Raw genomic sequence first — 14,075 nt, 5'->3', positions numbered from 1 at the left:
GGGCCAGTCACTGGCACAGTGGTGGCACAGCTGGACCAACATGAGAAATGTTAAGTTTGATTTGGGAGCAGTGGCAAAGTCAGAGGCAGCAAGGATGAAAATACCAGAGTTAGGCCTTGGGGTTTAATAAAACCAGCATAGTTTATTCTGTACTCTTGGAAGAGGTCCCTTGGCCTGATCAGAGGCTGAGGGAGTCATGTTCAGGGTGGGTGCTGCTCGTTCTTAAAGGGCCATTGTCCAATATGTGCTCTCCATGGGTCCTTGTCTGGCCAATGAAGTTTGCTGTTTCTGTTCAACTTCCGCAGCCTGCCAAATGCTGAAGAGTGGGAAAATCCATTGGTGATGGTGGGCCAGATGCCCAAAACAGGAAAGTTCCTGCTGGCGGAAATGTTTCTGCCATGTTTCTTTTCCCTTCCCCCAGACCTTACAAGAAGTCCTGGGCTCCCATCCCCGGACCTCCCAAAGCCTACCAGACATGAGTGTGCCTATAATCCAGGACTCCAGAGACTTGTAGATTCCTGTGTGGAGACCCTGTTTAGGTATCTGTCTTTCTCTCTCAATCTCTTTCGCTCTAGCTCTCTTGCTCTCTCCTTCCCTCCCTCCCTCCTTCCCACTTCTTCCTCTCTTTTTTCCTCTTCTTATCCTTCTCTCAGAAGAAATAAATGAGTGAACTTAAAAAAAATTAAAGAATAAGAATATGGGATGGATAAAAGAGGACCAGACTTGGAATAAAGTTATTAAGGGCCATTTTATGCCGAAATGATGATGCCCTGAGCTAAACCAGTGAGAGAGCAAGTAGAAATTTTGAGGGTATTTTTTTTAGATTTGTTTTTCAGTTTTGTAATGTACTTATTTTTATTAATGTCTTTACATTTATTTTATACATTCAATCACTATACATCACTTAGCTTGTAAAGTGAATTTACCTCACACCAGTCCAGTTGAGGATACTATACACATTATTATGTACAGACACCAAAACATTTCTGTGTCCCATAAATGTCTTTCTTCTCTATTTTTCACCTTAATTTCTTTCCTCACACTCTTCTCCTTCTCCTACTCTCTTTCCACACTGTCTCCAGTATATATAATTATTTTCCATGCTTCTATATCCTCTAACCTATCTGTTTCCACCAGAGAGTGTGAACAGTCAGTATATATTAAGTGGAGACATACAATAGCTCTTTCATAACCTGGCTTACTCCACTCAGCGGTAAATATTCCATATTCATCCACTTTCTAGCAAATGTCAGGATTTTGTTGGTTTTTATAGTTGAGTAGCATTTCATATAGTGTATGTACCACACTTTTTAAATCCATGCCTTAGCAATTATGAATAATGTCACGGTAAACATAGATATGCAAGCACTTTTTCATCTAAGCGTTCTCCTATCTTTGGGTAGATACGCAGGAATGGAATTGCTGGATCACATGGTAGTTCTATTTGTAGATCTTAGAGGAAATTCCACATTGTTTTTCACAGTGACTGGACCAATTTACATCCCCACCCACAGTGAAGAAGTGTTTCTCTTTCACCATACTCCTGCCAGCACTTACCATGTTTTGTTTTTCTAATCTTCACCATTCTGACTAGGGTTAGGTGGTATCTCATTGTGGTTTTGATCTGCATCTCCTTTATGATGAGGAACGTTGAGCATTTGTTCATATGCTTTTTGGCTATTCAAATGTCTTCCTAAGAGAGTTGTTTATTTAGCTCATTTTCTCATCTTTTTATCTTTCTTTCTGTTGATATGGTATATTATATTTATAGTTTTGCATATGTCGAACCACCCTCCCATTTCTGGTATAAAGTTTACCTGGTCGTTATGTATAATCTTTTTTAGGTGATCGTGAATACTTGTTGAAAATTTTTCCATCTATATTCATCAGAGATATTGGTCGGTAGTTTTCCTTACTTGCCATGTCCATGTCTGTCTGTGTTGGGGATGAGAGTGATGGAGGCTTCATAAAACTAATTTGGGAGGGTCCCTTCCTTTTGGATCTTTAAAAATAACTTCAGTAGATGGGACCAGCAGATGGTGAAATAACTACGTTGCTGGACTCCCATGTAGTTGACTGCGGTTCACGTCCCAGACCCAGTGGCTTAAACTCAGGCTGGGTGTGTGTGTGTGTGTGTGCATGCCCAAGGTCCTGAGAGAAGGATGGAGGAGAAGGAATTGAGGTATGGTCATCCTCCTGGGGGGATGATTCCTTGCTTTCTGTCTCTCTGTCTCTCTCTGTCTTTCTGGTGAGCACATGCGCCCTATAGCAGAAAAAAAAAAAAAAACACTTGAGTAGAATGAGGGCTAACTCTTCTTTAAAAGTTTTATAGAATTCAGAAATGAATCCATCAGGACCTGGACTTTTCTGTGTTGGGAGGTTATTTATTTCTGATTCAATCTCATTGCTTGTTTATTTTCTCCTGGCAAATTTTGGATTTTTATGCTGTTGTTTTTCCAATCTATGATGTTAGGCTGTCTATTTGCCATCTTCCCATCCTTTTCTTATGTACATTAATTGCTAAGAATTTCCCTCTTATGACTGCTTTCACTGTGTCCCATAGATTATGGAAACTCATGTACTCATTATCATTGGTTTCTATGAATCTTTTGATTCAGTCTTAATTTCTTCAGTAGGTGTAAAGTCATTCAGGAGTGGGTTATTTAGTTTCCATATGATTGTGTATTTTCATAGGTTTTTAAAAAATTAATATCAAGTTTAATTCGATCATAGAGAAGATGCTGGATAAAGTTTCCATAACTTTGAATCTGTAAAGGTTTATTTTGTGCCCTATCACGTGGTCAATCTTCAAAACAGTTCCACATGAGGGTGAGAAAAATGTTTATTTTGTGGTTTTTGGGTGGAGGGCTCTATAAATGTGTGTCAAATCCATTTGATTTATAGTATCATTTTAATCCTGTATCTCTTTGCTTATATTTTGTATAGATGATTAGTCCAAAGGAGATAGTGACATATTGAGATCCCGAACAATTAGTGTGTTTCAGTCTGTGTGTTCCAGTCTATCGTTCTTTATAGATCTAGCAGTCTTTCCTTTACATATTTGGGTGCTCCTGAGTTGGGTGTATAGATATTTATGAGCATTATATCTTGTTGATGAATTAGTCCTTTTACTATTATATAATGTTCTTTCTTGTCTCTTCTTACAGTTTTTGTCTTAAAGTCTATTTTGTTTGAAATCACTATCATAACTCCAGTTCATTATTGGTTTCTGTTTGTATGGAATACTTTTTTCCAGCCCTACACTTTTAGTCTATGCACATGAGGTGCATTTCTTGTAGGCAACAGATAGAGCTTCTGTTTTTTTTTAATCCATTCAGTCAATTTGTGTCACTTTTGGAGGGAATTTAATTCATTAACATTCAACGTTACCATCAATATTTCCAGACTTCTCCCTACCATTAAGTTGGCTATTTTTTTGGTTGCTCTTTGTTCTCTTATTTCTGTCTATCTCTTTAGTTTTCCTGGTACAGCACTCCCTTCAAAAATTCTTGAAGAGCTGGTATGGTGTTGGTAAATTCCTTCACGTTTTGTTTATCTGAGAATGTTTTTATCTTTTCTTCCCATTTGAAGTATAATCTTGCCAGGTATAATAATCTTCATTGAAATTGTTTCTCTCTTAACCCTTTGAATATATCTGACCATTCTTTCCTTGCTTACATTGTTTCTATTAAAAGGTCCGACGTCAGTTTGATGGGATAACCTTTATAAGTAACTCGACTTTTTTCTCTTGCTTATTTTAGTATTTTGTCTTTATCTGTGGTATTAGCCAGTCTGACTATGATGTGTCATGGAGAGGATCTTCTTGGCTTGATTCCATCTGGGGTCCTTTTTATTTCTTGGGTTTGGATGTTTGAGTGTTTCTCTAGATTTGGACATTTTTCTCCCAGGATTTCATCAAATAGATTATCAATGCCCTTATTAGTTTCTTCACCTTCTGTAATACCAATTATTCAGATATTTGGGCATTTCATAGTATCTAGCATTTCTTGTATATTCTAATTTTTTTTTCTTTTTTTGGAGAGTTTTGTTTTGTTTTGTTTTGTTTTTGCTATAGGGCGTGTGTGCTTGCCAGACAGACAGAGAGAGACAGAGAGGGAATGGCCCCGGGGGAATGGCCACGCTGCAATCCCTTCTCTATTCTCCTCTCGGGATCTTGGGCATGCACACACACGCACGCCTGGCGTGAGCTTAAGCCACTGGGCCCGGGACTTGAACCGCGGTCGACTACGTGGGAGTACAGCGACATAGCCATTACACTAACTGCTGGTCCCCTTGGTTATTTTTTCAGTCTTTTTTAGGTCAGAGGTTTTGTCTTCTATATCAGAGATTTAATCTTCATGATCTAATCTGATTTTATTACTTTGTAGAAAGGTTTTGATTTCCTGTATTACAGTCTCCATCTCTAATAGTTCCATTTGATTATTTTTATGGTGTCTAATTATTTCAAATCATAAAAGGACTTAGGCATCACCTGAAGTTCATTGTCTCTTTTCTCTTGCCTCTCATGAAATTTTGTTTCCATAAATTTTCTGAATTCTTTTTCAGATATTTTGGTAATTTCCTCTAATTTTTCCATACATGCAGATATGTCACTATGTTCCCCTGTTGGAGATTTATTACTTGGTTCTCTCATCCTTGAGGCTCTTCTCTGATATTTAGTCATTTGGTAACTTATTCACTTTTGACTAATCTGTTGGAAAAGGTTTCTGCAACCATGAGCTCATGTGTTTACCTTTACTATGAAGTACTTCTGTGCCAATTTCTCTCTTCTACTGTGTTTTGCAACATGGTATTCATAGAAGGAGTTCTGAATTCATATTTATGAACAGGAGTTTTTCCCTTTTTGCAGCAGGTTCAGTGAGCGGGTGAAGATTTCTCAGAGTCTCCCAGTATTCAGCTATTTGGCTACTATGCACAAAGAGAGTGGGTGGAAGCTTTCTTTCTTTTTGTGTCTGGAAGGAGAAGAGCATCAGCTAGAGGGGCTTCTCAGATTTGAAGTTGGGTCCTGAAATGGGCAAGGCGTGCCACAAATGGAGATAGATGTCTTCTGGAAAAGCCTGCAATTTTCCTGTCATTTCTAGCTTTTTGGGTCTGGAAGAAGAAAGGCACTGACTGAGGCCTCTTAAGACTTGAAGCTGTGCCCTGAAATCTATTTTTAGATTTTTGCCACAGAGCACAAATCTCCGCTTACCAGAGAGGGAAGGAAAGAGAGAAATTATTCCCAGGGTGGATGATCACACCATAATGCCCTCTCCTTTATCATTCTCTCATGCACAATCACCTCGCATGATTTTCAAGCTGCCAGGTCTGGGACTCAAACCATGCTTTCAGCCATATGAGCTCTAGTGCCTTAACCACCATGCCAACTGCTGGTCTTGAATTATTTTTTTATAAAGAATCAGCAACATCAATTATAGGAATAAAACATAAACTGGATGAATATGCTGTGGGCATCCCACATGTGGAATTCTGAAATAAAACCAGATTCCATTTAAATACTCTAGAGTGCTAATTTTGAGGTGCATAAAACAATTTACATTCTGCATAAAATAGAAAATAAGCAGGAAATGGCTTCCCTCATCAGCAAAGCTTTAAATCTGAGGTTGGTATACAAAGACAATGGAGTATGATTGGACATGTTGGCAGGCTGAGTGAATATTGGAAACATTGGGAGAAAAAAATAAAGCATTCCGGTTTCTGCTAGACCTGAGAGTCTATTAAGCCATAGTTGATACTACTATAGAGTTGGATGAATTACTAAAAGAAACAATGAAGAAAGGGAAGAGAAGATGTAAGAGATAATCATTCAGTTACATATATTTAAGAATTTAAAAAAGAGACAAAATAGCTACTTATAGTGGTGGATTTATTTTTGAGGGGATAAAATGTAAAATTGACTGTGATGGCTGCACAAGTCTGTGAACATGCTTAAAAAACTGTATTTTATTATTTAAAAGGGTGACAAGTATGATATGTGAATTGTATTTCAATAAAACTGTTCTGCTTTAATAAAAGAGCTATGGAAAAAATTTTGAAAAAAGAAAAATCTATTAAAAGAGATGTTGAAAATCTACTTTGACAATGTGAAGACTGAGAAGAAAATTCACTGACTTTATTTTGCTAGAATCTAATCCCAGTATCTTTGTGATTTATAATAATTGGATATCAGTGTAGATGTGTGCTATCTACTGGCCTCTGAGTCACTCTGAATTTGGTCATAGAGCATTTCTAATTTCCCTGTCTGCTCCCATACTATACGTTCTTTCTACTGAAGTGTCTTTTTCAAAGACTTGGAACTATTATCCTTTCTTTATCATGTGCAATAAAATTAGCATGTGATTCTGGCATCTCAACTGATTTGTAGGTTTCCTGAGAGTATACAATGTCTTCTCATTGAATAAATACATAAATGGAATGTAAAATACTTATCCTTCCATGAGGCCTACAAATAGTGTAGCATATGGATTATGAAATTTTAACTAGTTGCTACGTGATTATATCTAATATATTAGGTGCTGGAGTTCAAGAGGTTAGGCACCTCTAAATCAGATTGTTCAAGGCCTTCACAAGTGCTCAGAACTAACAATTTTGTTTCACTGACCAACAGGAACTCTTCCATGTAATGTCTATTGGTGGAATTAGTAAACTCAGGAAAAGATATATCTGATCACTAGAGAAGAAAGTGGTGGATAAAGAAGATTATTAACTACCATAATTCACTAATAACCCTTGATTTCACTCCCTTTTCTATTAAAGAATTCATGAGAGAAGTAAATCAGTCATACACCTCAGAATTCATCCTCTTGGGAGTGAATAATCAACAGGAACAGGAAGACTTCTTCATCCTCTTCCTTTTTATGTACCCCATCACACTGATTGGAAATCTGCTCATCATCTTGGCCATCTACTCGGACAGTCGCCTTCACAATCCCATGTACTTTTTCCTTGCCAACCTCTCATTGGTTGATATCTTCTTCTCATCTGTAACTCTCCCTAAGATGCTAACCGGCCACCTCTGGGGCAGCAAAGTCATCTCCTTTGGAGGATGCCTGACACAGATGTATTTCATGCTTGCCATGGGTAACACAGACAGCTATATTTTGGCTGTGATGGCGTATGACCGGGCTGTGGCCATCAGCCGCCCACTTCATTACATGACGATTATGAGTCTGCGATCTTGTGTCCTGCTAGTTGCTGGGTCTTGGGTGGTTGGAAATGCCAATTCCCTCCCCCACACTCTCCTCACTGCTAGTCTGTCCTTTTGTGGCAACAAGGAAGTTGCTAACTTCTACTGTGACATTGCCTCTTTGCTCACACTGTCCTGTTCTATTGCTGAGAGAAGTAAGCCAAGATATGAAAGAAAGATATTGTATGTATCCATTTCTCTGTGCCATTACTATGTATCGTGATCTCCTATGTGCGAGTCTCTTCCACAGTCTTACGAATTCCATCCACCAAGGGTGTGCTCAAAGCCTTCTCCACCTGTGGATCCCACCTCACAGTAGTTTCTTTGTATTATGGGACAATCATGGGCATGTATTGCCGCCCTCTGACCAATTACAGCCTGAAAGATGCAGTGGTAACTGTGATGTACATCGCAGTGACACCAATGTTAAATCCCTTCATCTACGGTCTGAGAAACCGGGACATGAAGGCTGCACTGTGGAAACTGTTCAGCAAGAAAATCTCCTAATAACCAATATGAGGTCAAAGATTGGAGACTTACAATGTCCTTGAAAAATCACTGTTAATGGCATTTCCTTCAAGCAACTTCTTCTGATCTCTTCAGTCAGAAAATTCCTCTTCTCAGAAAGCTTTACACTAACAGAGTAATGAAACATGTTATTGAGATTATCATTTTGTTCACACTTCTGCTCCTTTTGACAGAGTGGCAATATGAGAATATTAAGTTCATATCCCAGCTATGCTACTGACTAGCAGAGTAAAGCTGGGAAAGTCTGAGGCTTGGCTACTATATATACATGTTAGTATAATAATATCATCCTTGTCTCCATATTACTGGTTTTGAAGATCACAATAGCTCATGTCTTGCATGTCGTAAGTCACTACACAAATGTTGTTGTTTTTGCCATAGAGCACATGCGCTCACCAGAGACAAGTAGAGACAAAGAGAGGGAAATGTGAAATCATCCCTTGGGGGATGGCTATGCTACAATCCCTTCTCCTCCATTCTCCTGCTGGGATTTTAGGCATTCATGCCACACACCTGGTATCATTTTCAAGCCGCCCAGGTCACAGACTCCAAATGCATTGGCCATATGGGAATTCAGCACCTTAACTATCACCCCATCTACTGGCCTCCATATGCCAATTTTTATTGGACTATTATGTTTAATAATTTCTACAAATCATGAAGGCAAAAGTCGTTTTAACATACCACTCTACTTTCCATAATCTTAGTCATATAAAGTACATCCAATAATTATTAGTGGAGCAAGAATAAATTAATGAAAATACTAATATCTGAAGTGAAATCTATTAATGATTGGTCTTATTGAGTTGGATTATTTACCTGCATCACGAAGCTGGTATATCAGGATTCATTACAGGAAACAGAAATCATACCAAATATATTTATTTTTTTAGTTACTTTATTGTAATTTTTATTAGTTTTAAAATTTACATTTATTCACTGTGCTTTTTTATTTTTAAATTTTATTTTACTTATTTTACATCTATTCACTGAACATCATCACAGCATACAAAATGTAATTTTCCATTCAGAATACACTGTATACTGGTTTAATCATACAGGCCATTGTCAACAAATAATTTTCCATTTCTTTTTTTACATACATACACACATATATTCTCTATTTTTTATTTATCATCATCATAATATTGTTTATATTACATTGAATCACATATAACTCTACAGTGTATCACATTTCTTTTTCCAGAAGGAATACCATGCATATCAGTCAATACAGAGACATTAAAATCCCCACTTCATCATCCAATAGCTTTTCATGATTTTTCCTGATCATTATTATTATTATTCCACTTATTTTTTAAACAGTCATAACTAGTTCTCATTTTGCTTGTAGAAAGACTTTACCCAACATGAAATACTTCTCAGACCAATCCAGTTGAGACTACTATACACATCATCATCAAGTAATAAACCATATCTGTGCCCTACTAATGTCATGCCTCTCTATTTGTTCTCTTGCTATCTTTCTCTATACTATTCTCTTCTCCCCACCCCTGATTCAACACTGTCTTATCCTCGTTAACTATTTTCACTGTTTTTATGTCCTCCAATATTTCTATCTCTACTATAGAATGTGGATAGTTGGTATCTTTTAAGTAGATACATACAATATCTTTCTTTCATAGCCTGGCTTACTTCACTCAGCAATAGATCCTCCATATCTGACCACCTTCTTTCAAATGCCAGGGTCTTATTGTTTTTTTATGATTGAGTAGTATTCCATAGAGTATATATGCCACACTTTTTCAATCCATTCATCTGCCTGTGGACATTTAGGCTGGTTCCATGTCTTGGTGATCGTGAATAATGCTTCAATAAGCATTGATGTGCAAACACTTTTTCGACTCAGTGTTCTCCTGTCCTTTGGGTAGATACCCAGAAGTGGGATTGCTGGATAAAATGGTAGTTCTATTTGTAGATCTTTGAGGAACCTCCATATTGTTCTCCACTGTGGCTGAACCAGTTTACATTCCCACCAACAGTATAAGAGAATTCCTTTTCACCACATCCAACCAACACTTATCACTTTTAATATTTTTAATCTTTGTCATACTGACAGGGGTTACGTGGTACCTCATTGTGGTTTTTACCTGCCTCTCCCTTATGATGAGGGATGTTAAGCATTTCCTCATAGGCTTTTTGGCTGTTTGTGTGTCTTTCTTAGAGATATTTTTGTTCAGCTCATTTTCCCATCTTTTAATTGGGTTAATCAATTATTTTCTCATAAGGCACTTGAGTTCCCTGTGTATTCTGATTATCAGTTCCTTGTCTGGGGCATATTTATCAAAAATATTCTCCCATTCTGAGGGTTGTTGATTCACACGTGTTACTGTGTCCTTTGCTGTGCAGAAACTTCTTAGTCTGATATAGTCCCACTTGTCTATTTTAGGGATTATTGCCTGTGCTTTGGAAGTCTTATTTAAGAAGTCTTTGCCTACTCCAATGTCTTCCAGAGTTTCCCCAGCATTTCCCACCAGTAGTTTTATTGTTAGAGGTCTAGGTTCAGCTCTTTGATCCATTTTGAAATGATTTTTGTTAATGGTGAAAGATGGGGATTCAGTTTCATCTTTCTGCAGGTGGATACCCAGGTTTTTTTTAGCACAATTTACTAACGAGGTTTTCCTTTTCCCAATGGATTGACTGATATCCTTTATCAAAAATCAGTTGGCTGTAAGCTTTGGGAGTTATTTCTGGGGGCTCCATTCTATTCCATTGGTCCACAAGTCTGTTTTTATGCCAATACCATGCTGTTTTGATGATCACAGCTTTATAGAATATCTTGGGATCAGGGAGTGATAGGCCTCCCACTCCATTCTTCTTGTTCAGGACTGCTTTTGCAATTCGAGGTCTTTTACGATTCCAGACAAATTCTATGATTGTCTTTTTTATATCTGTGAAAAATATTTCTGGTATTTTGATTGGAATTGCATTAAACATGTAGATTAATTTGGGTAGAATTGCCATGTTGATTATGTTAATTCTTCCAATCCAGGAACATGGGCTGTCCTTCCACTTTTTTATGTCACTTTCAATAACTTTTTAAAATTTTCATAGTTTCTTTATAAATGTCTTTGACCTCCTTAGTTAGGTTTATCCCTAGGTATCTTATGGATACAGTGAAAGGGATTCCTTTCTTCAGCTCTATTTTGTGCAACTTGTTGTTTATATATAGAAATGCTATAGATTTATGAATATTGATTTTGTATCCTGCCACTTTACTGTATTCTCTTATTACTTCAGGGAGGTTTTTCATGGAGACCGTTGGGTCTTCTAAGTATACCATCATGTCATCTGCGAATAAAGATATTTTCAACTCTTCTTTGCCTATTCCAATGCTGTTTATATTGTTCTCTTCTCTGATTGCATTAGCTAGACTTCCAGTACTATATTAAAGAGCAGTGGAGAAAGTGGGCAGCTTTGCCTAGTACCCATTTTTAGTGGAAAAGTTTCTAGCTTTTCCCCATTAAATATAATGTTAGCTGTAGGTTTTTCATAGATGGCTTTTATTGTTTTGAGAAATGACCCTTCTATACCAATCTTACTGAGGGTCTTAATCATAAAAGGATGCTGTATTTTATCAAATGCTGTCTCTGCATCAATTGAAATGATCATATGGTTTTTATCTTTCTTTCTGTTAATATGGTGGATACACAAACACGTGGAAACTGAACAACTTACTTCTGAATGACTTCTTCACTACTGAAGAAATTAAGTCTGAAATAAAAAAAATTTATGGCAACCAATGATAATGAGTACATGAGTTTCCATAATCTATGGGACATAGATTATGGAAACTCAGCAGTCATAAGAGGGAAATTCATAGCAGTTAGTGTGCATAAGAAAAGGATGGAAAGATGGCAAATAGATAACCTAACACCAGTCCTCAGGGAATTGGAAAAACAACAACAAACAAACCCCAAAAATGCAAGGCAAAAAGACATAATAAAGGTTCCAGCAGAAATAAATGAAATAGAAAATAAACGAACCATACAGAAAATAAACGAAAGCAAAAGCTGGTGCTTTGAAAAGATTAACAACATCGACACACCATTGGCTAGACTGATCAAGAAGAAGAAAGAAAGAAACTAGATAAATCAAATACATGATGAAACAGGCAATATTACAACAGACATAGTAGAAATACAAAATACCATTACAGGATACTATGAGCGACTATATGCCAACAAACAAGGGTAACTCAGAGGAGATGGACGAATTCCTGGATGCATATAATCTATCAAGATTGAAACAGGAGGACATAGAGAACCTGAAGAGACCCATAAAAAGTCAGGAGATTGAATCAGTAATAAATAACCTCCCAACAAAGAAAAGCCCAAGTCCAGATGGCTTCACTTCTGAATTCTACAAAACTTTTAAGGAAGAGTTAATCCCTATCATACTCAATTTATTTCTAAAGATTCAAAAGGAGGGAAACTTTCCAAATTCATTTTATGAAGCCTCCATCATCCTCATCCTCAAAACAGATAAGGATATGACAAAAAAGGAAAACTACAGACCAATATCATTGATGAATATAGATGCAAAAATTCTCAACAAAATACTCACAAATTGTATCCAACAACATGTAACAAAGATTATTCATCACAACCAGGTAGGCTTTTTTTTCCAGGGATGCAAAGGTGGTTCAAAATACACAAAACCATAAATGTAATACACTTGAAGTCTATTTTGTCAAAATCAATATGGCTACTCTTTTTTTTGATTTCCATTTGCATGGAATATCTTTTTCCAGCCCTTGACTTTTAGTCTATGTATATCTTTATCCATAAGGTGAGTTTCTTGTAGTCAACAGATAGAGGGTTTCTGGTTCTTTTGTTTTGTTTCGTTTTGTTTTGTTTTTTATCCATTCAGCCAGTCTGTATCTCTTAATTGGAGAATTTAGTCCACTGACATTCAATGTAATTATCAATATTTCCAGACCTGTTCCTATCATTAAGTGAGCAATTTTCTTGGTTGCTTTTTGTTCTTGTATAACTGTCTGTCTGACATTTTAGTTTTCCTGGTATAGCACTCCCTTCAGAACTTCTTGAAGAGCTGGTCTGGAGCTGGTAAATTCCTTCCAATTTTATTTATCTGAAAATGTTTTTATCTTTTTTCCCATATGAAAGATACTCTTGCCAGGTATAATATTCTTGGTTGAAATTGTTCAACGCTTTGATTATATTTCACCATTCTTTCCTTGCCTGCATTGTTTCCACCTAGAGATCTAATGTTAGCCTGATGGGGTGACCTATGTAAGTAACTTGACATTTCCCTCTTGCCAACTTTAGTATCTTGTCTTTGTCTGTTGTTTTTGCTAATCTGACTATTATGTGCCTTGGAGAAGATTTTCTTGGGTTGATTTTTCTCAGGGTCCTATGTATTTCTTGGGTCTGGATATTTGAATGCCTTTCTAGGTTTGGAAAGTTTTCTTCCAGTATTTCATAGAATTCTACATTAGAGATTCAATCTTCTGCCTGATCTAACCTACTTTTAATACTTTCAAGGGAGGTTTTGATTTCCTGTATCACATTCTTCAGCCCTAGAAGTTCCATCTGGTTTTTGTTTAAGGTATCTATTTCTTCTTTCAAATTGTGAAAGAATTTCCTCATCTCCTAGAGCTCCTTGCCTCTTTTCTCTTTCATCTCAGTTAGATTGGTCACTACAGATATTCTGAATTCCTTATCCAACATGTCCACAACATTCATTATATTGACTGTGGGTGATGTAGCTTGATGATTTCTCTTAGGAGAGAGGCCTTTTGTTGGTTGTCCATACTTTTTGAGCCTCTGTGATCGTTCCTAGTCATCAGGTGATCTTTGTGTTCCTTCCTAACTTATTCAAGTTATCTTTGAGTGTTAAAAAATGTGCAGATTCTCTTAGGAGAGAGGCCTTTTGTTGGTTGTCCATACTTTTTGAGCCTCTGTGATCGTTCCTAGTCATCAGGTGATCTTTGTGTTCCTTCCTAACTTATTCAAGTTATCTTTGAGTGTTAAAAAATGTGCAGAATTAGAAAATTGGTGATTTCTCTTACAGTCTGCCTACCTGTTGCTCACCAGTACCATGCACTGTTGTCACTAGTCCGGGGTGACCCAAAGTCCTCCCTGTTTCTAAGGAGTGGTGAGCCTCCGACTGACCTAATAATCTATACTGCAAGAGCAAAGAAAAAAACTAGGCGGCGTGCAGTATGCACCATGCACTATTCAAAACATTGAAATTCAGAGATCAAAGGAAAGGGGGTAGAGGATGAGCAATGGGTCCCAGTCATCAGGGCCTACAGCCACAGGCAGCCTGGTGTCCAGAACTGCCCGCCGGTTTG

General features: G+C 37.2%; 1 long non-coding RNA gene and 1 pseudogene across 1 annotated transcript in view; one reads left to right on the top strand and one right to left on the bottom strand.

The window, feature by feature from the left end:
• Positions 1 to 203: 203 nt before the first annotated feature.
• LOC114005211 (uncharacterized) overlaps positions 204 to 14,075 on the bottom strand; it is a 59,741-nt gene continuing 45,869 nt past the window's right edge. The window contains exons 2-3 of the long non-coding RNA XR_003547084.1: positions 7,748 to 7,842; positions 204 to 316 (exon numbers count right to left, since the gene is read on the bottom strand). This is a non-coding gene — a long non-coding RNA (uncharacterized LOC114005211). The remainder of the gene's footprint in view (positions 317 to 7,747; positions 7,843 to 14,075) is intronic.
• Positions 6,783 to 7,714, top strand: LOC102475879 (olfactory receptor 1A1-like; annotated as a pseudogene).

Source organism: Tupaia chinensis, unplaced genomic scaffold (genome assembly GCF_000334495.1).
Source record: "Tupaia chinensis unplaced genomic scaffold, TupChi_1.0 Scaffold143568_1, whole genome shotgun sequence".
Taxonomy (NCBI): Eukaryota; Metazoa; Chordata; class Mammalia; order Scandentia; family Tupaiidae; genus Tupaia; species Tupaia belangeri.
This window is presented reverse-complemented; position numbering and strand designations above follow the sequence as displayed.